Source organism: Lynx canadensis, chromosome C2 (genome assembly GCF_007474595.2).
Source record: "Lynx canadensis isolate LIC74 chromosome C2, mLynCan4.pri.v2, whole genome shotgun sequence".
NCBI lineage: Eukaryota > Metazoa > Chordata > Mammalia > Carnivora > Felidae > Lynx > Lynx canadensis.
In genome coordinates this window covers 45,053,777-45,079,915 of record NC_044311.2, presented here as the reverse complement: position 1 = coordinate 45,079,915, position 26,139 = coordinate 45,053,777, and the positions used below count along the sequence as shown (strand labels likewise).

The 26,139-nt window shown below is 33.9% G+C and overlaps 1 protein-coding gene across 3 annotated transcripts in view; it reads right to left on the bottom strand.

Moving 5' to 3' along the window:
• Positions 1-26,139, bottom strand: part of TSC22D2 (TSC22 domain family member 2) — a 51,160-nt gene that overhangs the window by 10,171 nt on the left and 14,850 nt on the right. The window contains exon 2 of one of the 3 annotated variants that reach the window (XR_003971668.1): positions 15,339-15,497. The exons of the other annotated variants lie outside the window; for them this stretch is intronic. The gene's annotated coding sequence lies outside the window, so the exon portion shown is untranslated. The remainder of the gene's footprint in view (positions 1-15,338; positions 15,498-26,139) is intronic. 3 annotated transcript variants of the gene reach the window in all.

Below are 26,139 nucleotides of genomic sequence, written 5' to 3'. Positions count from 1 at the left end.
CTCCCCACACCACAGCTTTTCTTCCCGGGCCTCCTTACTCTTATCACAGATTACTTGGCAACCTTACTGAGAAGAGGCCAGATATGAACCTCTGGCTTTGCAAGTTCCCTACATTTTCATCTTTATTAAAAGGCTAACCGCCTCACTCACGCTCTCAGCTCAGTGACTGTACAAATCATCTCCAGTATCTCCTCTCTAAAAATTAAAATCCATGAAGGCAAGGTTAGGCTAACTGGATCTCACTTTTTAAAAAACTCTTTATGAGAAATCAACTTTTTTCTTTGTCTTTACTAATGTGGACAGAGACATCATGGCTACTTGTTTAAAATAAAAACAGAGCAAATTTCTTCTCTTACATCTTGACTTCTTTGCTCTTTTTCTGTTCTCCCTTCAGCACAAATGCTAAATAACAGAGCAACAAGGTAGAGACAAAGAACACTTAAATGACTGCCCACTTTTGCAGGCACACATTAACTTTAGTGAGTCCTTACTGCCAAGCTTGAGAAACAATCTCATTTTACAGTTCAGGAAACTGAGGCCAAGTAATTTACTCAAAGATACAATGCTACAGACAGAACTGAAACTAGACAATGTCAAAACACATGCTTTTTCTACCTTGACAGTACGACGGTGTGAAAGGAATAATAAGCAACTATCTATTAACCTAAAAGAAATAACAGACTTATGTATATTATAAATGCTTTAACTATGTACCAAATGTCATTTGTGAAAGCATAAGCATGGATCCAAAGATTAAACTATGTGCATAATACTATATTTATCTTATCTAGCACATTCCTAAAAGAAGATGAGCTCTGAGAACAAGGGAGGTAACTTCTTGGAAAAGACTCAGTGATCTTTAGACAGCCAGTATAGCTTACCTATTTACCAAGAACTAAAATGCTCTTTTCCTCTGTTAGAAAGCTGAAGAGATCTTAAGCTCATATGTATCTATATGCAGAAAATTATTTTAAAAATTACCTTTTGCTAAAAGACCCTTCTAACTTTCTGTGTTGAGTCACAATCCCAATTAAAACTCCACTATAGGAATTCCCCAAACTGTAAAATCAAGTATTTTATAAGAACTTCTTTGATTGAGTTGGCAAATCTGATATACTCATGTTCAAGCCCCCTTACCCAAATAAGGTAATGATTCTTCATAAACTCCCAAGTAGAAGCTACAGTCTTTCTTAGAGGCTAGTCCTCAAGAATCATGTACTGTTTCCAGTAAATAATCTACAACCTTCACCCCCCCTCTCCTGCCAATAAGCTGTAAAATATCATCATTACTACTAAAATGGATTAATTCTAACCTGGGTAACATCTGACCTCTTTTCTAAGAAACAGGTATCTTTATTTTTTAGAAAGAAAACTATCAAATGCTGATTGCAAAAAATGTATCTAATGAATGTATGCTATGAAAGTTAAAAAAAATTCATCACTCTTCTATAGGAGGAATTTAAAAATATTTACAGCTTAACACTTAAGAGCAAATAACAATTCTCCTTCTGAAAAAGCCAAAATAAGTAAAATTCATGTAAACTTACTCTATGGCCAAATGCAAACTTCTGCAGTAAGGAATAAAACTATCAGACAAAGTTAACAGTAAATTAAGCTAAGAACTAAAAAATTTTATGTATTCTAATTAACTGACCGTAAGTTCTCTATCAATATAAAAACAAAAATCTATTTAATTTCCCTATTAAGTTCACAAAAGGCCCGAGGAAGATTTTTATTAATAACACAAAATAAGTGATTTTTGTGCATGATAAAAGCTATTTATTATTCATGCTAAACAAGCAGGTAAAATGACTACTCACAAAACTAAATATTATTTTCTCAAGTAACCAGTCTTACAATGGTGCAAAAGTTTTTATCAAAGAACAGTTAAAAACTCAGTTAAATATTTATATAAAGGTATTTGTTTTTAGCATCTACGGAAACCAATTATGTCCTTAGCATATTTTACATTCATCTAATTAACTTAAGGTCAAACTCCTGGCCAGAAATGAATATTTAAAGAGTAAAAAAGAATACATGCTGTGGATTGTACCAACGTCAATTTCTGGGCTTTGGATGCTATACTCATGCAAGATGTTACCATTGCAGGAGGGGGGCAAGGAGACAGGACACATACCACTGGGTGAAAGAGTACATGAGACCTCTCTGTCCTTTTTTTTGTTTTTTGGCAGCCTCTTAGGAATCTATATTTATTTCAAAATAAAAGATACATGCACATGGTAAAAAATAAATTCATAAAATTCAAAAAGGTATGCAATTAATACAAAGTCTCTCTCCTACCTCAGACCCCCTTTGTCCAGTCAACCATACCATCTGTATACGGTCTTTAAAAAAGCCTATTTAGGAAGAACTTCTGTAATACTTTGGAGTGGGAGAGGCCTAACTAGATGCCTCAAAATATAGAAAAATAAAGAACTCTTTCAATACTTTCACTAAAATATAAAGTACTTCTACAAACCTGTAAGATTAGAATAGAATCCCAATTAGAAAAACTGGGTAGATTTCACAGGCACAGTTAAAAGACATGAAAAAAACTCAAGATGTCATTCATAATAAAAATACAAATTAAAACTATAACATAATACCATTTCCCTAAACAGACTAGCAAACATATTAAAATTTAATACACTGTGAGTGAGGCGGTAGGAAATGGGTCTTCTCGTATAGTGATGTAAGTCATATACTGGCCCTTATAGAGAGCAATTTGCTTATATCACAATTTTATACACAAACACACACACACACACACACACACACACACACATTCTTACTCTATTTATTCTTTGAGTCACCCATCCTACATGTGGGAATTTATCCTATAGATACTTTTACATACATAGGAAATAATATATTTACAAGGCTACTCATTATCGCACTGTTTGTAACAGCAAGATTTCTAATTAACAACAGGGAATTAAGATCATGGTATAGCCATCATGGTAGAGTATTCAACTGAATACTACTGATCTATAAAAAAGACCCCATAAAGATGCTTTTCTGTGTACTCAGATGGGAACAACGTACCCTGGAGATCTTTAAAAGTAAAGGTGCAGATGTATGTATATGATCAGTTGTGTGAGGGGGATATAGATATAGATGTAGTATTTGCTTGTATGTGCATAAAGAAACTGGAAGTTTGTGCATACACACAAAGAAAGTGGTTATCTGTCTGGGAAGGCAGGCAGATGGGGGACAGAGATAGAAGATACTTTCATTGCACTTTGGAGAGTACTCAAAAACAAAACAAAGCAAAACAACAACACATTCCAAAATGAAAGTGACTCACAGAAGAGTTATTACCCTGTACAACGTGAACTCAAGACATGAACAAATGGCAGACAGGAAACAGAAAAGGGAGAAAGGACGGAAAGAGAGCCAACAACTCTACTTTCCTTATGAACCACTTCATTCCAGAAGATAGGTACTATGTTCAACATTCAAAATAACAATCAACATAAGTCATATTTGTGATTTGTAAAATTTACTTCTTTGGCTTACAATGAATTATAATCACTTAAAAATATCATGTAAATAATGTTTATAACTCCTAGTATAGTTATTTCTGTTCAAAGTGACTCTGGTAAGAAAAAAATAAGTCTGTGATAAACATTTTTTTGATATAATAGGCTACATAACTTTATATAATAAAAATGTTACTTTAAAAGTACATTCCAGAGAAGGCATAGATAAGAATAATGTAAACTTTAGCTTCTTTTTCCAGATCTCTTTACACTTCCAACTAAGGATATCTTGGGGGAATTATTTTAGTATTAAGCATAAAAATTCTGATAACGTTTTCTTGTAAAGCCACTCCAACAAAACAATTTAAAAACTAACCAAACTAAAATTCTTTCTCTTAAAACACTTAAAATAGAAGATGTAAAAATTTAGTCTGGAAAAACTGGAGAGTAATACAAAAGTAAAACATGCACAGCAATTTTACCACTATAATCCAAATATTCCAAATAAACTAAGAAAGTTTAATATTGTATTATTTCAAGTTAAATACTTAAATGTAAAATCATATCTACTTAAGATAAATGAGCTTATGCACTAGCTAGTTATTTTTTATCAGACTAACATTAGGCAAGGTTTGACAGGATGAAAAAGTTATTTTCTTCCTTTGAGTCAGACTGAAATAAAAAGGGTGTGAGAAAGGGGTAGGAGGAGGGTGGCATTTTCTCTAATGTTGGAGTGCTTACATTTACAGCAGGTTCTCTTGAAAGAGATTTCATTGGACTATTTACACAGCAGCAATAGGTTATCTGATGACAGCATAATCCATTAGTGCGAAGTGGCTTAAACCCAAATTAAAAATCTGACACTACAGTCCTGGTTACTTTAATTCACTTCCTGAAGACTGGGAAGCCAGTATATGACTGACAATTATCTAGACTGAGATATACATTGGCATGTAGGAGTAAAAAAGGAAAGAGAGATTAGAAAGGATTTCAAATGTTGCCAACTGATGTCTAGCCCAGAATACCTTACAAAAATAATGTGATTATACTGAAAGGGAGTAAAGTAGATATAGTCCTGTATATTCATTCTAGATATTCTAAAGCCATTCTTTTAGTTGCGAAGATAGAAGCTGATATTTGACCAACTTCTAAAAACATCAGAATTGGTGATTAAAGTAAACCTTAATTTAACAAAAGATCTGTTTTTCAGTGATCTGAAGGATGATCCTTCCTAGAAAGATAGAAAATTTAAACAGAAAAAGACAGAAAAACCAAAAAATTCGTTATGTGAACGAGGACATTAAAAACACCTAAGAGTGCAAATTACTTCAGCTGTGTTAGGAAAAGGATATGTTTAGCAACCATTTTGTAGTAAAAATCAATTCTCCTTTAAAAGGTTAACGATAGCATTCCTTCCCTTTGACTATGAACAAATAGCACTTTCAATACCTAAGGAAATTTTCATGGTGCAAGTGTATGAAAATGAACAAAACTGGAGAAAGAACATGATAGAAAAGAATGTCAAGGGAAATAAAAACAGTAACAACAACAAAAAAAAAAACCAACCAAAACACTCAATATTTGTGTTTCATTTCAGAGACCAACAAACATGCAGTGGACCTATTATAAAAACAATCTTTTTATATAGCTAAATACACCTAACGTTTCTAAAAGTAATTCAGAATTCTTCAGCAAGGACATAAAGATGGGTCAAACAAACAAAAAATCAGAACCAGCTTACTATTTCTAATGCTAACATTTACATTATTCCCTCCCATTCCAAATGCCTGCTCAACTTTTAAAGTGGATATCGAAAACTCCTGGAGACTCTCTGTGGTTTATTCTCACACTTTGCTCATACTGTTTCTCATTCTCTAAATACTTCTGTGGAAATTCTACCATTCTTTTATGGCTGTCAGCTCAAATATTTTCTTTTCTGTAAAGGCTAGTTTTCTAACCTTTCTAGAAGTAGTATAGTCAGTCATGTCCCACACTATCCTTATGGCTCTAACCGTGTATCTACCATAGACTGTGTTCTAATAGCTCCCACCAGACAAAACTCTATGTGCTATACACAAAACCTACCATGGGCTGTCAGCCATCTACTAAAGAATGCTGTAGAAGCCTGAACTCACAAATTGTATAGTTGAAATTTGAGTCCTAAATATATCATTTACTACTTTACCTCTGGGGCCTCTTTCTTCAGTTCTAACATAAGATAGCTGTACTAGACCACCTCCAAAGCTATTTCCCATGTTTAACGGCAAAATTGACTATTCCCAAAAGTAGTCCTTGCCATCTAATGGACATGGTTAATGCTTCATTTTAGCTAAACTCAAAACAAACACTTTGGGAAACATTCCTTAATCTTGTTCCTCATTTTCAGTCTGAAACGAAACTTGCCATATCTTCTTGCTGGCTAATATCTAATTCATACATCTAGGTAATCCAAATTCCTTTAGAGCCAACAGAGCATAATCTTGAACAAACTTTGCCTCTAATTTCCTATGTAGCCAAATCTCAGTAACATTTATCTTTCTAGATGACACTTTTATAAAAAATGATAAATTCTCATGTCTCCTCTGCACACTGCCCAATGCTCAATGAACACTAGTTGGAAGATTATGAAGTTAGATGATGTCCACCAGTGGGAAGATCACTAGATATGGAATTAGCACACACATGCTGCATCTTGGCCTCACCTCGGATTTGCTGTGTCCTGAGGCTAGTTACTCCCACTGGGCTTTCTCTGTCATTTAGTTTCAAAGGTTTTTATGGAACTTAGTGTAACCTTCACATCTGGGGTTTTTTGGTATGTGTGTGAGGTGGGGGTAACATGGATCTTAAAAAAAAAAAATAAAAGAACTAAGCCAGTAAGGAGGGGGGAGAAGAAATATCAGGATACTGCAAAATGCTTGGTCATAGGTATTAAGCAAGGAAAAAGTGAAACAGTTTTTACAATTGAAGCACAGAGGATCTATGAAAGATCAGAGGGATGATAAAAGAAAGAGATTCACCTATATAACAAAGAAAATGCCACGGATGGCTGCAGTTTCTTTAGCTTGGAAGCAAGTAGGAGTAGGGAGATGGTTAATGTGTCATAGGAAGATGGCTAGATTTTAGAGGGCAGGGGCCAGGGAGTGAGTAAAAGAGGAACCTGAGAATAAAGGTGAGAAAAAGAGAAATTTAAGTTTCACTTGGGACTGTTGAATTTTGAGACCTCTGGGATATAGATTCTGGTGGAGAAATATAGAAAGAACGTTGGTGGAAATAGGTATCTAGAACTGTAGAGTAATCTCTGGCCTAGAAGTCTAGATTTGAGAGTTTTTGGAATGTGGCAGGTGGCACAAAACCGTGAGAGGTGAGCTTGCTTATTAAACACTGAAAAGACAAATGGGGCCAAAACAATGGAGAACACTAAGATGAAGAGTTAATGGAAGATGAGCTTGGGAAGAAACTACCCTTCTTCGGAAACTATTTCTTTCATTGAATTGAAAGGCCTCACAGTTGCCTTTTTTCCATCTCCAGCATTCTATATACTATTATTTTTTAAAAAGTAAACAATTCTTCCTGAAGCACCTGGGTGGCCCAGTTGGTTAAGTGTCTGACTTTTGATTTTGGCTTAGATCATGATCTCACTGTTGTGAGATCCAGCCCTAAGTTGGGCTCCACAATGGGCGTGAAGCCTGCTTGAAATTCTCTCTCTCCCTCTCCATCTGTCCCTCCCCTGCTTGTGCAACAAACACATGCATGCATATGCGTGCTCTCTCTCTCAAAAAATAACAGATCTTCTTGAAAAAATCCTCTCAATCTCATTTTCTCAATGAGGCCTAACCAAATGAGTTAATCCCCCTGAATTAACTCATGAAAATGAGACAATCCCCCTGAATACGAAATGCCAAATACCAGTGAAGAGCAACAGAGATACTTTTGTTTATCCAAAGCTAATCTTTTCACTTATGCCCAATCTTAAAGATACAGAGATGTTATTTATAAAAGCTTTTTAGAAAAAGCATACATAATTGTATGGACAACATACTTGACAAAGTAAAATTCTATCACGCTAGCCCTGAGGATTTTCTGATCAAAACTAGCTTGTGTTTTTAGGCTATTAACTAGTCTTTCTTCGCCACCTTATGTCTCTTCCTAATCTGTCCCAAAGTCCAGGGATAGTAATAAATAAAATGAAGGTTACCAATGCACTGTTTCAAAATAGGGATAAACCCAGAAGAATAAAAGTATCACAAAGTTTTTAAAGGGACAGATGCTTTATTCTGGTTTAGACTAAAGGAACAGTCATCAGCTCTTAACAAAATGAAGAGAATATCTTATCAGGGAAAAACTCTGGTCTATTTTACTTTTAATAAATCAATAAATATTTTCCAATTGGGATATTTAAAAATTTTGGATTGGCTTGGGTGTAAGCAAAAAATTAAATTGCTCACTTTCAACAAATATAAAGTATTGTGAATATATGCCCAGAAGAGCGAAAGTTGTCTAGGTCATCAGTTTACCACTTGCTTACTTCTCTTTTGTTCTCTACTTCATTCTGGGGGCAAGACACCTTCCTTCTTAGCAGCTGCCTAAGCAAAAGACTAAATTCTCAAAGAATAATAAAGTGGTTTTAAGAGCACAGGATTCAGAAATTAGACAAGCTTGTTTTAAATCCCAATTCCACCACCTTCTAGTGGGGTGATCATAGCAAGTTAACATACTAAAACCAGTTTCCTTGTCTGTAAAACGGGGTTATAGTTGTATCTGCCCTAAAGGATTGTGTGATGATTATGACATTTGTCAACACTAAAAAAATAAACACTAAAAAAATAATTAGTTCCTTCTACTGTTTGGATAAAATTTGGACTGACAGTATAAAAGGTTACTATTCCAGTGTATCTTAGATCGTGAATGAAGCAGTGAGGTACAAATAAAAATCAATTATGATTAGTATTACACCTCACCCAAAGAACAAAATAATGCTAGTTATGCTTTAAATTTACTTGATTCCTTTGTAGTCAATGAGTCAAATGTTAAAGATTTAAGGCAGTCACAAAATATATGCTATAATAAAAATTGCTTGAGATTTAAACTTACATCAATATTTATTAAGCACAGCACTCCTGTGGACTGAACAATAATGACTGTTTAGCATAAAAATAATCTTAACTTACTGTGGGAGATATTTCCAAAGGCCACTGATATATAACTGAATTATTTCAACATAAAAATTTCAAAAAAAAAAAGTGCTTAACTAAAAATCTCCTGTGCCTTCTTTTAGTGTTATATGATATTTCAACAATTAAATATTACTGAAAACAAATCAGAAGAGTGGGACAAGTACTGCTTTGCTTCTATACATCACTCCAGTTGAGAATCACTGCTTTAGAATTACTTAATTCAGGGGCGCCTGGGTGGCGCAGTCGGTTAAGCGTCCGACTTCAGCCAGGTCACGATCTCGCGGTCCGTGAGTTCGAGCCCCGCGTCTGGCTCTGGGCTGATGGCTCGGAGCCTGGAGCCTGTTTCTGATTCTGTGTCTCCCTCTCTCTCTGCCCCTCCCCCGTTCATGCTCTGTCTCTCTCTGTCCCAAAAATAAATAAACGTTGAAAAAAAAAATTAAAAAAAAAAAAAAGAATTACTTAATTCAAAAAGAGATTCTGACAGGACAATGAAGAAAAGGATAAAGCAGCACTACTATAAAATCTAAAGGGTTGTTATGTCCTTGAATTTTTCTCGGTAATATAATACTGTGATATAGACATGGTAAATGATAGAATTTTACAATCATTTGTCTACTTCAAATTGGGTAAAATTATTTATGATGAATTCTAAGAATTACATCATGACCCAAAATTTGTTAAATCAATTTAGATTCTAGCGCTAAGACACAGTCATCTGAAATGGAAATGTTTCACCTACATTCTCTTTGCTCTCTTCCTTTCTTGCCAACAGACCCCTTTTCATTCTTCCATAAATAATTGTTTTTGTTGTCTCTATTGAATGTTTATCCTTGAATTAAACTGTAAAGGGAGGAAGTGTGTTCATCTGGAGGGTCTACTAATTATAACACTTTGCATAAAATTGATATTAAACATTTAATTGAAAAGATGGAATAAAATAGTATTAATATGTTATCTAATTGTATTTTGTAAGTTAGCATGAACTTATGTTATGTGGGCTAATCGTGCCAGGAAAAAGGACTAATAAATTACCCATTAAAAATTTTTTTTTCTTTAATGTTTATTTTTCAGAGAGAGAGAGAGAGAGAGACAGAGCAGGAGTGGGGGAGGGGCAGACAGAGGGGAGACAGAATCTGAAGCAGGCTCCAGGCTCCAAGCTGTCAGCACAGAGCCTGACACAGGGCTCGAACTGACAAACCATGAGATCATGACCTGAGCCAAAGTCGGCCGCTTAACTGACTGAGCCACCCAGGTGCCCCATGAAATTACCCATTTAAATATTAGAAACTAATGAGAAGGATATCCCTAGAACATAGTAAAAACGGGCATGTCTCCTGAGAAATCTTTTCTCATTGACTAAAACATCTTAAATAAAAGGTCAATAAATCTTTTTTTTTTTGTGATGTTCCTTGCCTCTGGTTGCTACTCACTGAGGAGGAAGAAAGGGTACTAGATTCTATATAACTGGCAATTGAAGTAAATAGAAAAATGGTTTAAGTCTGAGGAGTAGAATAGCTAGAGTTCTATGTACTTTCAGGTTACTTCTGACAAAATTATGCCAGTGAATCGCGGCAGTTCCATAGAAGTGATCATGGTAATGACAAAACTCATAGAAGACTTTGTGGAAAATAAAGTGGACTTTAAAACTCCTAAAGATCTTTTGGATAAAAACCTCGACAAAGATCTTTTACATTAGAATCATGGACTTAGGGAAAATAATTTTGTGAACCTAATGAAAGGCTTAATTGTATAAACATATATCATAAATATCCATGTGTGAGTTCTCTCAATTGCCCAATATCATTCTATACAGATGATTAAAATAGAATCTAAAGAGAAGAAATGAAAAAAACAAAAAACAAAAAAAACCCAAAAGCTATCTTGAAGGTGGAAAGAGACCACAGGCTTGCTTAGGTTAGATCAGATAAAGAAGACAATTCAAATTGGCATGACTTTAAGGATGTCTCACAAACAAGTGGAAGTTCTAAGTGAACTAGATCCAGGAGTCTAAAGAAATTCATATGTACAGTACTTTGCTCTTTTTACACACTGGTGGATCAAAGCAGTATAAAGGAGTCCTGTGAAACCTTTGCATCTTTACTAGAATCAATAATTATGAAGTAGGAGAGCATTCTTGTGATCTCTAAGATGTTAAGCAACGTCTCCTTACCCATTTTTAGAAAAAAAACTTTAGAAATGCATCTATATTAACACCGATGATTTATGGCTACGAACTGCAATCCATATTCTTAATTATTTCAGCTATGAAAACACTAAATTAGAGAATGTTCTCACTTGAAGGTTTCCACAGAATACGCAATACAGCTTTTATTTTTACATAAACCTAATCTCTTTACTCAATGCTTTCAGTGATGGCAATCATCTGATTTTTCTGCTTCATATTTTAGATTTTCTGATATACGGGAAGAATTTTTACAAGGTTTAAATATGAACTGTAAAAAGACCAGGACACCATGATCAACATCACTGGGGGTGTTCAAAGGCTAGAGAACAACTAAGAAGGTATGTTATACACAGGAGACAAGTATGAGACAAGTGGTTGGCATAAATGACCACTAAATTCCCTTCCAAGTCAGATTTATAATTCTAGACTCAGAAGATAAACTCAGAGACGGTAGTGAATAAAAAGGCTTTGGCTCTGGAGTCATACCCAGGTTTGAATCTTAACTCTATCACTTTTATAATATGACTTCACACAAGTTATTTGGCCTCTCCAAAGAATAATGATAGGATCAGACAACAGTATTCGGTGAGATAATGCATTAGTGTCTGGCACATATTAAACGCTTAACATATTAACTATATAATTTGTATGAATAAGGTAGAGCGGTCAAAATCTAAATATCATAAAATACACAGGGAACACTAACTTAGGAGTGCGATGATGTGGTTTCTACATCTGACTCCTGCCTGTAATGTATAATTTCTAACATTCTTCCCAGTTACTAACTTTTATGATGCTACATTTCAGGGGGATTTTAATGTATTTAAACATTTATCAGATGCTGATTATGGAGACACATTACAGAATAAACATTACCCCAGAATTTATGAATGTAAGTGTGGGAGATAGACAAGTTAGAGGTATGATAAATGCTATGACAGGGTAAGATTTTAGAGGGTGTTTGGGGAAACATAATCAAGATCTAGGGTCAGGAAAGAATGTTTAGTAATGGAAGTGCCACAGTTGGGTGGAGAAAAGGACACACAGACAAGTAAAAAGACACAACAGTAGGTACAGTTAGCCATGCTAGAAAACTCAAATAATGAAGACCAGTTAGAAGATTTCTGCATTTCCACGTAAGAAAGGACTGTGTCCCAAATGGGGATGAGAGAGACGGATAGGCTGAAAAAATACTCAGGAGGTAGACGTGGCAGTACTTTGCAATTAACTGGCTATGGGAGAACACAGAAATTTGAATGTTAAGGAGAAATGCCTAGGTACAAGTTTAGAAATGCCACAAGTTTAGTGCCTAGAGCATATAGATGGATTCCTATAATATACAGATGACACTCAGAATCATCTACATGTTCTTAACATGGTGAAGAATGTGAGAAGAGGGTATTGACAGCATCCTGAGGACACTAATTAATACTTAAAAGGACAAACAGAAAGGCAAAGCCTGCCAAGGGGACTGAGAAGAAACCAGTGAGGTAGAACGAAAAACTAGAAGAGATGGTATCAGAGATATCAAAATTATCAGTCACAAATTTAAAACCTATGACATGCCAGTATCAGCTTTGTACAAATTGGAGAAATTTGTGGAACACTAAAAACTATTTAAAAGCTACATAACTGTGATCGCAATTGTTGATATGCTTGCATATGTACTCAAAGTCTGGAAGGGAATATGCAAACACCGAGACAGTAATTGTGTTAAACACTTGGATTAGGTGTGATGGCTCTTATTCTGTTTCCCAAACATTCTGTGTTTTAATTTTGAAAAGGTGAATATGTTACTACTAAAGAAGCTGGGGTTCAAATATATTACTGAAAAAAAGACTTCTAAATATTCTCATGTTCTGATGACCTATCAAATTGTCGTACACCTTAATCCATGGTCTTGAAGAAATTAAGTTTATACTTGATATGCAGACTAGTTCAACTTAACTGAAGAGTAAACAAATTCTTACAGTTTTACTGGTTTTTGTTTTAAGCAGTACTATTATTGTGGATTTAACTTAAAGTCCTACTTAGAACTTTATTATAAACACTTAAAAATAGGAAAAGGTTGTAACGTTTGAAGCTCATCTGAAAATAAAATTAAACCAATAGAAAAGGATTTACACAAAGTAGGGACTCAAAATAAAAACCATGTGTCTAAAAAATAAATTTTGCTGCATACATGTTTTAAAAATAAACACTGACGAGGTATCTTAATAGAATTTTTCACAACTAAGGGCAAACGGGAAACTGATATAGCACTTAGTAGAAGGTTTTACATGAGATTCATTCCCCTACCCAAAGAAACATTTGCAGTTCAAAGTAGATTTTTAAACTGCTTCCCATTGTTTGCTATTTATAAATCCTAAATATCAAAGGGCGAGTTCCTTAATGGTTACACTTGGTACAATACTAAATACTAAATACTTCTAACACATATATAGTTGCTTAAAATCACAAGCATTAAATTCGAATAGAAGTTATTTTCGAATGCAATACATATTTAAATAGCAACTTATCAAATTAGTTTTTTGGACAAGTGCTTTAAAAGATGGTTTTATAATAAAGGATGACCCATTGCTACTTAGGTTCAAAGGAAATCAAATTTATATATTCACGTCTTCACTCAATATAAAATTCTCCCTTATCCTTTAAGCTCCCCAGGGTTACTCTCTGCATACCGACATACAATTGAGAGTCATAGTTCCAGTTAGAAAGCTAGATTTGAATCCCAGCCCCACTACTTAATGGCTATGTGACATGAGCAAGTTACCCAATCTAAGCTTTCAATTTCCTTCTCTGTAAACTGAGGATACTACCTACATAATACAACAGTTGTGAAAATTAAATAACATGCCAAAAATAGGTAGCGGTAGTGCCTGATACATAGTAACCACTCAGTAGCAAAACTAAATTATCCTGTGGAGAAATCCAATCAACATTCGAGCACAGAGACTGACAGTATGAAATTCCTAAACTAAAAGTGGGTAGGCTCTGATTTGTTCCATCAGTCTAATGATCACTTATGATAAATCAGCCTTGGATAAAATTCAGTAAGAGTTACAGAATCAGTGTACTCATTAAAAATTTCTTTCCTACACCATGTAGTTAGGTATATTACAAGGCTGTGTCTCTTAAATACATTCACTAACAAATGTTATTCAACTGTCTTTGAAAATCTGACAAATGCTCTGAACCTTTCACCAAAAACTGAACATAAAGTTTCATCCAAAATTGCACAGGGTTCATGATCCCTTGAGGCCCACTCACCCACTGACTACCAAAGATGGATATCCTACACTAAAGAAATTAGAAATTGTTTTCCTAATTACCCAAGGTATATAGAATTATTGTAGTAAAGGAAAAAATAAAAACTAAAAATCTTATAGAATATGGGACAATTATTAGTTTGTGATATTTCCTTCCAGACTACTATTGATCGTAATTACTGCTTTAAGAAACTTAAGTTTATATAATATGATCAAAGTCATGTAATACAATCAGAAACAATTTAGAATATTATTCAAAAGATAGAATGTATGTAAGGGAGAGACTAACATATCTCTGGTTGAGAATAAAGTTAGACACAGATATGGTAGCCTATTTATATAATTTCAAAAAATCTTTGATACACTTACAGGATATGTACACCATACTTTAATGAACATACTTTTTCTACAACTTTATGACCTTGGACATAAAAAACTTAACCCAAATATGCAAAATATGATGGTGATCTTTTGAAGACTGAAGATTAAGATCTTATCCTAGTCTAAACTGTATTTTCCTAAGAGTCTCCTACAAAATACAGCTGTGTAAAACAAAGTGAAATAAGAAGACCTATAAAACAAGTTTAAAGATTTTTGTTTTCCAAGCAGAATACAATGCTGAAAGGAAATGTTTTATTTTCAGGGCATACAAAAAGTATATTGACTTATAAGTTTATCATTTTCATTTAATATTGGTTCTTAAGACAGGAACTGAGAAAAATTTCCTGGCTTTACTTTTACAGACATCTAGCAGAAAAATGCCTTTTATTAACAAAAAATAAAATCCCAGAAGCAATAAAAGTAATTTAAACTATACTGTATGAAAAAATGGATGTAAGATGGTTTGTTTTTTTTCTAATAAAAGATTAATATATTAGTTCTCAAATCTCTCCTGGGATAATAACTAGAAAGTATTTGGGGGCTCTTAACTACACTGTGAACATCTACAGCAGATGTAATAGCAATATTTAAATAATGTTACTATAGCACAGGATGTCACTTTATTTTTTAAACTGATTATTTATTAAACACCACTGCAAAGATACGGCCTTCAGCCTCATGAAATTTTGAAAGGATTACATACCCCCAAGTATTTAAAATTCCAAGTTTGAACTTATATTTAGTACTATACTCTTAGTTATACAATGTGCTCATTTTGTTCATAAATATTCATCTCAATACAATAACATCAGGTATAATACATAAAATCTAATCCATTAAGTCTTACCAATTTATGACCTGATGAGACACTCTTGTGGACAACATTCAGTCCTTAGAAGCTAGAATAACCCTCCAACCATGTGAGGGCATCACAACTTTTAAACTTTCGGCTTTCGATCATTATTATGTCACATTCCTCCTCCGATGCTGAATTCTAAAAAAAATTCTAGCAAAGAGTTTAAGTAAATAAGTGTTTTAATCAAATAGCCTTTAAAAATCTTTTATAGCAAAGTTTTATGTTTTACCATGATTACACAACTGATATTTTGTACTTAAAATTTTTTTAATGTAAAATAATTTCATATTTAATCTGGATACTTCAAACTTTAAATTTCAACATGGACTTCAGGCCATCAGGAATACTTGTTAGTAAAGAGTCAAGGAGAAATGGAAACCAATTAAAGGTTTAAGATCATGATCCAGAAATTATGATGTAACACCATTAACTTGCTACAGACAGTTTTGTAGTCCTGTAGAATGGCACTTGAATCTATTATCTGGTTCACATCCACATGATTTTCTAGACTTACATACAGCGCACGTGGCTGGATCAGTAATAATCCATACCGATCATTTAAATGCTCAAGACAGCATTCAATTTTTATACCTAAATCCTAATCTGTCTCTACCATCTCCAACTTAAAAATTAGACAACATGATAGAATAAAATTGTATTATGCATTTTATGTAACAGACATAACAATGTATCCTGTTCAGAAGTGGTCCTACAGCTCATCTGTGTGTGGGCACAGAATGAAATTAGGGGTAGGAATATTTAATAAATGATAAAAAATTACTTAATAATCTTGAATTTATTAAATTTTACAAGAAAGCTTTCAATTGGGCATCTATTTTAATTGTTGAAGGGTAATATTTGTAACATTTTCTATCTAGTGTGAATACTCATTTCTGTTTTTAGTTGCCAGTAATCCACAGAAAAGGCAGCCCACACATTCATGGGCACATTTTTGCCAATTTAAATTATCCCTCTAAATAAAAAGACATAACAGGGCAAGGGAAAGGGGGGAAAGGAAGCCATTACTGAGGAAGATCAATATATGCAAAGCCACAGAAAACTCAAAGACAGCATTGTAAAGGAAACTCTGCAGCAATCTCCAGAAATATTTGACCCAAATGTAGAGGGTTGGAGTTATGCTGTTACAGATTTTAACTTTTAATGGATTTTTTTTCTATCACACACAGTCTTTAAAAGTCTCCTACACAATCTGAAGAACTATTAGAATTTTTCCAATTTATAAATATCTTTCCAAATGTAATCTCACAACACATTTGACTTCAATAAAATCATACAACTTTACTATCTTTTGTCAAAGTACAGCCTTATAATGTAATCACCTGGTGAAGGCAAAAACCCATAACGATGAGGTAAGTAGTAGTTTAAAGTCGTGGTCATTTCATTAACATATTATCAAAACATTTTAAGCAACTCTTGTCTCCTACCAACCACAATACTACCATGATTTTAAAAAGTCCTTTTTGATGATGTACTCTTTTATGGGACAAGTCCCATGAGAAGACACAATACCCAGACATATGTAGCAGAGTAAATGCTTCCTGCAATGTATATACCTGTAATGCTGGTAATTTGCTTGTCTGTAAAGGCTCTGATGGACTGGCCATTTAAAAGCCACACTACCTGACCCTCTGTTAAAGGGCCTGCCAACAATAAGCACTGTTAACGATAAATGCCTGGAAAGATTCTGGAATAAAGAATCACACCAGTCATATAAAGCACACTTAGTTATTTTATTATGAAGCTTATAGAAAAAAAAAATTTAAGGAGTGTGTGCATTATACGAATGTATGGTAAATTTAGGACTTAAGAGCTATATTATATTCAAAAATACAAAATTTTCCTTATCAGATTTTTCCCCCAGCATGTATTTTCAAAATTAGCTGCTACCAAGTACAGGGGTCACATTTGAAGGGTTTCAGTGACTAAATTCCAAAATGTAGGAAATCCTTATTAAAAATGTGAAATAAAATTGGGTAACTGAATCGCTTGTAGATGAACATAGTTAAGACTAATTAGATATTCTTTTTAAAATTAGAATTCTCCCCAAAATGAATATTTATTTAGAAAGTTGTTCTAATAGATCAATCATAATCTTGAATCTCTGGCAAGATTGCTATCAAAAACAAATTCTGAACATTTCCTATATTTATCATTTCCTTCTTTTTCAATTTGTGAGAAGGAAAAATCCCATTTAACCAAGTATGTGCTATTCAAAGTTCTTATGGTATAGTCCAGGAAGAACTAGGCTTAGGTTTACCATGATTTAGCTAATTTTATGGCAAATTTATATTGATAGAACAATGTAGAGAGCACAGGGGCAAGAAAGTGGATGATCTACAATTTCCAAGTCATCTGAAAACCGATACGCAAAATCAAACAAATCTGCAAGAGTTCCTAAAGGAACTTGCTATGTGAATCAATGTGCTTAGGTTTGGTCTGATATAAAATTTCACTTTCACGTGTAAACCACATCCTTAAAAACTTCACTACACTGTTTGGAGAAATCCTCGACATGATAAATCAATGCTTGCTTTTCTAAAGATCAGAAATGCTTGTTTTTTAAATGGAAAAAAGGGGGAAATGGGACAACTCTGTATGCTCCCATTAAATTAAGTATATAGTCTTTCCACAGATTACATATTGGGGAAAGGAAGTTAAGAATATCAAAGATAAACTTACGGAAAAGTTTTAGTCCAAACGTACCTAACAGAATAAGAACACTGGAAAGACAGTGTGTTCTAAGAAACTCACATATAAAAAGACATACACAGTAAAGGAAACCTGTATCTGTGGATGAGCCAAGGCAAAATTTAAGATGATTAGCTATGTTAAAAATATTAAGGTGTTTAGCATGCTGTGCACTATATCCAATCCACCTTTTGGTGAAAGAAACACAAAATATATGGCTTAAAAATTTCATTCATACAGCTCTGAAAAATACCTCTAACAAAATAGGTTATTGATGTTTTTAATAGATCATGTTCATTCATAAGTGATTTACACTCCTCATTCTTTCAAAAGGAGTAGAAACAGCTTATAGAGGATTAAAATAAATTAATTGGGAGTTGGAACAGAAAATAAAAATGGAAAACAGAGTAGGTAGAAGCCAATTATATGTTATTTAAATACATATGTGATAAGGAATGGCAGGCTTTGTTAACAGAAGGCAGGATATCTGACTAAGCTTTTATTAATAACAGTTAACATAAGGAAATATAACTGCTCTTAAAATTTAAGAGAGCATCACATATTACGTTTTTAAGAGTTAATATCTCCTTCTTGAAACATAATATAACCATCCCAAACATACATTTAGCAACATTTTCCGAACTAAGTTAGTAATACCTAAAACAGAAACAGGTGCTGCAAATAAATTTTCTGAAGCTCAATGGTTAATAGTCACTCTGAACAGAAGGAGTGGGATTAATCAGACAATACAACTCTTCCGGAACTCCTTGTTACCTTCAAATAGTGGGTAGACCCCAGGGCAAGAATACTTTCTTTACCCTGACATTACCCACAAGGAGATATACAGTAAGACACACTTTTGGCTTCCAAGACACTGGTTACATATACCACTGTTTCTGTCAAATATCAAATTAAAAACTGAAAAAAAAATAACAATCAGCACCTTCCAAATCTTTTGGTATTTATAATCAAGGATCTTTAAACCTTGAAAACAACCAGGAAACAAAATTGCATAAAAATGCTATTTATTAAGGATATATATCAAAACATATTCTAAATTATTACCACCTATTTAAATTTATTTCTGTCAAATATGAAAAATGTTTTAAAAGTATTCAACTGAAACCTAAACACAGAAGATAATTTTTGGTACACTAACACATTTAAGTGCTTTATATCCATCACAAAAATCTAATATATTTCCTGATTTGAGTAATTTATTTATTTTTTTCAATATGTGAAATTTATTGCCAAATTGGTTTCCATACAACACCCAGTGCTCATCCCAAAAAGTGCCCTCCTCAATACCCATCACCCACCCTCCCCTCCCTCCCACCCCCCATCAACCCTCAGTTTGAGTAATTTAGAATATTAGTACGAGTATGCGTGTGCACACATAAATAATAAAGAAAATGCCAACTAGAACATAGTCAGTCATTTCATCTAACTACGTACCAACCCAAATTAAGGAAACAAAAATATAAAGTAACTCCACTTGGTATTTGTTTCTTCCTAAAAGGCTGCCAAACTATCTGGAAGTTTAAATACACTGAGTGAAGTGTGAGCTTAAAATTTTAAATTGTTTAAGACTAGAAAGAAAACAAAACAGATGCTATATATATTTGTTCTGGCTCAACAACTTCAGGCTATATTTAAATATCCTCATCCGAACAAGTTCAGTAAAAGTTTTTCTTAAAAAGCTTTGTTAGAGTTCTAGATTCCATAGAAAAAATAAATTGGGTTTAGCAAATTAGTTTACACACTAATACACACATACAAGTTTCTGTTCTATTCAAAGGTTTGGTTTACTTAAAACTATTCTGGTGAAAAGTAAAAATAAATTAACAATAATAAGACCTTACCAACTATTTCCACTTATTTCAACTGTTTCTCAAATTTTACCCTGAAAGTAATTACCATGACCTCTCAGAGTAGGCTTTGGTGACTTATGTTAAGAAAATTTACTAACTAAAGAAGAAGGTGGTAAACACATGAGCAGAAGCATATAATAATGGATAAGCTGTTAAAAATTTATCATCATCAATTTTGAAGTCTGGTCATGTGATGAAAATAATGTCAGCAAGTCAGGTGTCCCATTTCAGCCAGCCATAGAAAAGCTAAGAGAGGAAAAGAAATGCTTAGAATCCACCAAACATCACATCAAACAACGAGACGCAGATCTATGGTTAAAAATCTGGTAGCAGATAATTCACCTTACACAACTATCAGAATAAAATTAGGAGGATACAACAGAATATAAAGGATAGCAATTACATAATTTGTAACCCCAACAGGTAAGTAAAAAGGTCTTCAAATTACACTACTTTTTCCAATTCCAGATTAGAATCCCAACTTAATATGTATGTATAAAAATCACCTAACAGAAAAAATTGGTACATGAATACACTTGCATTTCTGTTCTAAGGGACACACCCACATTAATATCCACAGGTTCTTCTCTTGCCATTACCCACCCCGCAAGTCTGAGAAATAAAAGACATCCCCTTGTAACATTTTTCCAGCCCCAACAGTTGTTTCAGCTGGATTTTAGGCATCTTGCCTATCTCCTCTCCCCAACCCTGACAATACAGACTAACTAGGCAGATGTGTTTTACCTTATCATTTTATCCAGAATACTAGCACTCCTTTTTTGTGGTGAATATTTAAACTTCTAACAATCCCAGAGAAGACTAGTACAAGAGAAGTATTTAATTACATAAGAAGGAGGAAAAAAGACAGGTGTTTGATAATTAAATGTGATCTATGATCTTGTATTGGCTCTTGGATCAGGTAAAAAATGGTAATGAAAGACATTACTGGGACAACTGCAAAATCTGAATATAAGCTGTGTATTAGATAACAGTATATTAAACTTGAATTTGCTAATTATACTGTTGTTAGATAATAGAATCTTCTTATGCTAGAAGTATTTTTTTTTTTTTTTTTTTTTCAACGTTTATTTATTTTTGGGACAGAGAGAGACAGAGCATGAACGGGGGAGGAGCAGAGAGAGAGGGAGACACAGAATCGGAAACAGGCTCCAGGCTCTGAGCCATCAGCCCAGAGCCCGACGCGGGGCTCGAACTCCCGGACCGCGAGATCGTGACCTGGCTGAAGTCGGACGCTCAACCGACTGCGCCACCCAGGCGCCCCTGCTAGAAGTATTTTTGGGTCAAATGCACAGGATGTCTGCAACTTATTCTTAAATGGTTCCTAAATAATATGTCAGGGTCATAAAGCAAGTATGACAAAATGTTAATGAATGCTTAATCTTGGTAAGATTATTGGAGCTTTTTATTATTCTTGTAATTTTTCTGTAAATTTGAAATTTTTTCAAAATTCAAACATGTTCCCTTCTTTTTTAGTTAGTAAATGATATTCCCAGAATCTATCTTCTACTTTCCAAGATCACTTACCCTCTTCAGAGCTTTTCCTGTTCTCTAAAAGTAGATAATGTTTCCCAAGGTTATGGCTTGACCCTTTTACCCTACTCTGCTCACTCCTTGGCAAACTCAGCTTTCCCTAAAGCTTGAACTCTATATGCATATATACATAAATAAAACAAACAAATGGTTCTTAAATCTCATCTAGCCTTGGCTTCTCTACCAAGCTGCAAGTCTGCAGCTCCAGTTGTACCCTGAGTATTTCCACCTTGACTTTCCAGCAGCTCCACACATCCCAAAGTAGCTAAAACCAGAATCTCATTACTATTTTCTCCTTCTCAAACCAATTCTTTTACTAATTCTTCCTATTGGTACCACCATTCTCTCAGTCAATTAGGTTCTAGACTCTGGAGTCAAATATCCAGTAAGTTATAACATCGTGTAATTCCTACCTTCTGATAACTATTCTTTTCTCATCTCCATTGCCTAATTCAGGCCTTCATTACCTTTCTATTCTCTTTGGTCTCTGTCTAACCCAACATCTCTTCTCTGGTGTCTTCAAATGTTTTGTGCAACAAATTTAACCATCCTTACCACATATGCTCTATACTTACACAGTTGCTCACTGTATTACTCTAACTGGAATTCTCCCTTTCCCTCAGTTCTTTAACTCTGTATGAGCAAATTCTATTCACCTTTCAGGTTCCAACTCAAAAAGCCTCTTCCTAAAGAAGCCTTGCCCAGTACCTCCAGCTGTACTTGAGACATTCAAATGCTTGAATTTTAAATGACAGTTATCACTTTCAATCATGTGATGATTTTCTCACTTATCTTTTTCCATGTTAAGACCCAGCTCACTGGTTTTCCTATTGTGACCAACACTTAAATGCCTCTGGTACAGGATTCTTTTCTAAGAGTTTGCTAGTCTTCCATTCCTTAAGCAAATACACAGTTCTATGAGGTTTTCTGATAATCATGGCCAACAATGATAAAACAGAAGTAGCACAATTCCAACGCCTTTCTTATCTCTTCTTTTCCATTTAGAACTAAGTGCGGGGAATAAAACTCCACAGAACAGGGATTTTAGAAGTAATTGGCTTTAAACCTCAAAGTCAACATTCCTGACATAAGCAGGAAGACAGCTGTTAACTGTATTAATATTAATTTGTACTGATGGAAAGACTTTTTTTTACAGCGCATGTGTCTACTTTAAGAAAGCAAGCTCAAGCCTCTCTGTTCAAACACCCACCTGACTGTCTGGGTAGAGTATAAAAAAAGTAGTTTTTAGCTACCTTTGTATTTAAAGTAACTATCCTATAGAAATGGAGTATACTAAGTCTGTCACCATCTTTTCCTGTTTCTTTGAGATCTAAAAAGATTGTCTAAAATTACATTGGCTTTTGTGACAGGACTGTCACTTGCTGATCAATACCATAAAATGCAGGCAACTAAATACATCTAGGGATTTTTTACTCCACCTATTTAACCTAAGTTTCAACTTTCCTGAATTTACACACAAGTTCTTTCAATTTCTAGTTTTCTACACATGCTTCAGACTGTTAAACTTATAAATGCTATCATCTGATAATACCTATAACTTCCTACTTTATTGTCTAAACATTTTATAAACATGTCTTTAGGTTTTTCTCTAAATCTGAGATCCAGTCCTAAAAGGTGACAGGTTACTAAAACTTTGTCCTCTAATTTTGTGTCTTTGATTATCCTCTACTGGATATCCTTAACTGGAATATGTCAAAATGTAATCACATAATAAGTTACTTAAGTACTATATAGAAATTATTAGAAAATATATCTGGGGTGCTTACAAAACAATTCAGGTTCATATCCTCAAGGTACTTCTAGTAAGTACGGAACATCTCCTAGTAAGGAAAGAATATTTAACTAGTAACAATTTCCAACAACTCATTATGGTGATTCTTGAAAATTATGTACTGCTGACCCTTTAACAACATGGGTTTGAACTGCACACGTCCTACTTATATGTGGATTTTATTTACAGTTGACATGTTATATTAGTTTCATGCATATAGCATAGTAATTCAACATACCTTAATTTTTTATAGTACTATAAATGTATTTTCTCTTCTTTATGATTTTCTTAATAACATTTTCTTTTCTGTAGCTTAATTTGCAAGAATACCATATTTAATACATATAACGTACAAAATATGTATTAATCGATTGTTTATATTATTAGTAAGTTACACTTGGATTTTCAACTGCGTCCAGGGGAGGGAGAGAAAAGGGCCAGTGTCCTTAATCGCTGCATTATTTAAGGGTCAACTGTAGTTCAGATCTACAACTGTGCAGAACCACATAGATAAATCTCAAACATGGGGTGAAAGAAGACAGACACAAAATAAGGAACTACAATTTTGTGTCTTAATCTGGGTGCTGGTTACAAAAGTATGTTCAGTTGAACTGTACATTTATGAATGGTGTACTTTTCTGATAAAAATTATACTTCAATAAGAAGATTTTTTTAAAGTCCTATCATTAAAGCATTCACAAAAACTAGATTAGCCAAGTTCTAAAATCTGAGGTTTACCATCTGGGTAAGTACTAGGGGGTGTTAATGATGTACCCAAGCTTCTTGGAGGATGAGTAAAACAAAACAAATTATCTTATACAAGAAGCTTATTTCTGATTTACTCCTAACTTCAAAAATGAAATCTCATAGGAACAAAACAAAGCAATTTAAATGAAATTAGGTATCCAGCATAAAGATCAAAAATTTAGACACTCTTTAACTTAACTCATGTGCGCTATTTTCCTTATTTATTTCTCTTTAAATACTGGTGCTATCATAAGGAAGGACAAGCCAACTCAAGGGGATAGTGCACCTGGCAACTGTTACTCTCATTTGTTAACTACATTTATGCATTTTCTTCATTAAGGCAGAGATACTGCAAGCGTTTATCAATGAAGTCTAAATCCTTACAAGCTACCTAATTTCTTCCTTTAGTCTACCTGAGCAAAAGTTTCTTCCTCCCTACTCTTTTACCTTACTGACCCGATATATACAAGACGGTAAATTTGTTTGCTATAAATCCTTACCCTCAGCTTTTTTGCAAAGGACTCAACAACAGCCTGTTCCCCAGTGATCGTTAAAATAGGTTTCTAAACTAATTTGTTACCTACCATTGCACTGGTAACAAAGCAATGCCAATAATTAAGTCTGGAAAGCTGTTCTTTACAGAGAAATAGAAAGTCAAATTTTAAAGTTACTATTCTAAAATGCCAATAAGCTAGGATATCACTAAGTATAACTATAGTAAAATAATCTCCAGAAAGCTAATTATGGAAGCTTAATAAATAGTCAATGCAAACACTCTGGGCTTCCTAAGAAAGGGATGTATTATTTTTAAAGTATCAGTATCAATTGTCCTTAAATTTGGCAATGGTTTCAGCTGATTGATTCCCTGAGTACTCTGTAAATGACAGGAAGATAGAAAACAATGATGGCACCTACAGGTAGGTGCTTAAACTTTAGTATAATAACTGAATAAAGTGCTGGTTATCAGTAGAAAGACAATCTCTAAATACAGGTAGAGGCAGATGGGTGAAAATCTTCTCAATTTGCTAATTCTAATTTAAAGAGAGAAAGAAACAAAGGGGCCATTAGGGAACTCTGAGTCAATGTGAAGAAATGTATATTAATTACTTATGTTTTGATTAAAAGATACTCTGCTAAAAGAATATGGGGGGGGGGGGGGGAGGGAAGATTCCAGTCTTTCACATAAGGCAAACCAAGGATCTTCAGCTATTCCGGGCAGGTTTAATGAAAATTGGCACAGGGTTTAAAAGCTGCCTCTACAGAATAGGAGTTCCAAGATTTCATAAATAAGAGCCTGAAATGTACTTATCAACACTGATAAGCAAATTTATACCTCAAACTTAGATACTGTAAAGGATTTATAGTCCCTTCAACTCCTGAATGGTTCTATTCAATAGAATCATCCCCTGCAAAATACTTATTTGCCAAATTAGTGTAATTAAAAAAAAAATCCTTAATTTATAATGGTAAAAAAATGAATATGGCAATTTGGTGAGATTACGACCATGGTTAGGATAAGAGTATTTAATATATTTTAAAGCTTAACACACACAAATCTTCAACCCCTTGTCTGCAATGAAAAAAAACGAATAGTCCCACAATACTTTATTTGCTAATATACCTATTAAAAAGTCTGTAGCTATTTACCAACTGAACTCGTATAGTTAGAACTAATAAAGCTAGCCACTATTGCTCTCAACTGAAAATCTAGTAAGTTAGTTGAAAGGTTCAAAGGAAGCCACTAGTTCGTTTCTATGGAGTTGGACTTGTCACTTTAGTACCAAAGGGAAGAATGGCTGATCTATAATATAAGTTTGGTGTCAACACACTACAGACAAGTATCTATTAACATCTTTGGCTCTGGACAACAGGCTTCAGGGAGAAGAGAAAATACTTTCAAACCATGAGAAACTACAGATACAGCAACTTGCCTCATTTCTGATACCTTAAATATTTCTGTATCTAAAAAAGGAAAACAGATAAGGAGTATTTAGCTATAACAACAAATGATGAGCAGGCAACTTCTGTGGTTGTTTTATAATGGAACAAAAGAAAACTTTTGATATTAGGTCAAAATTATAAAAAATAAAGCTCAAACCTTTCTATATTGTTTTGATGAATA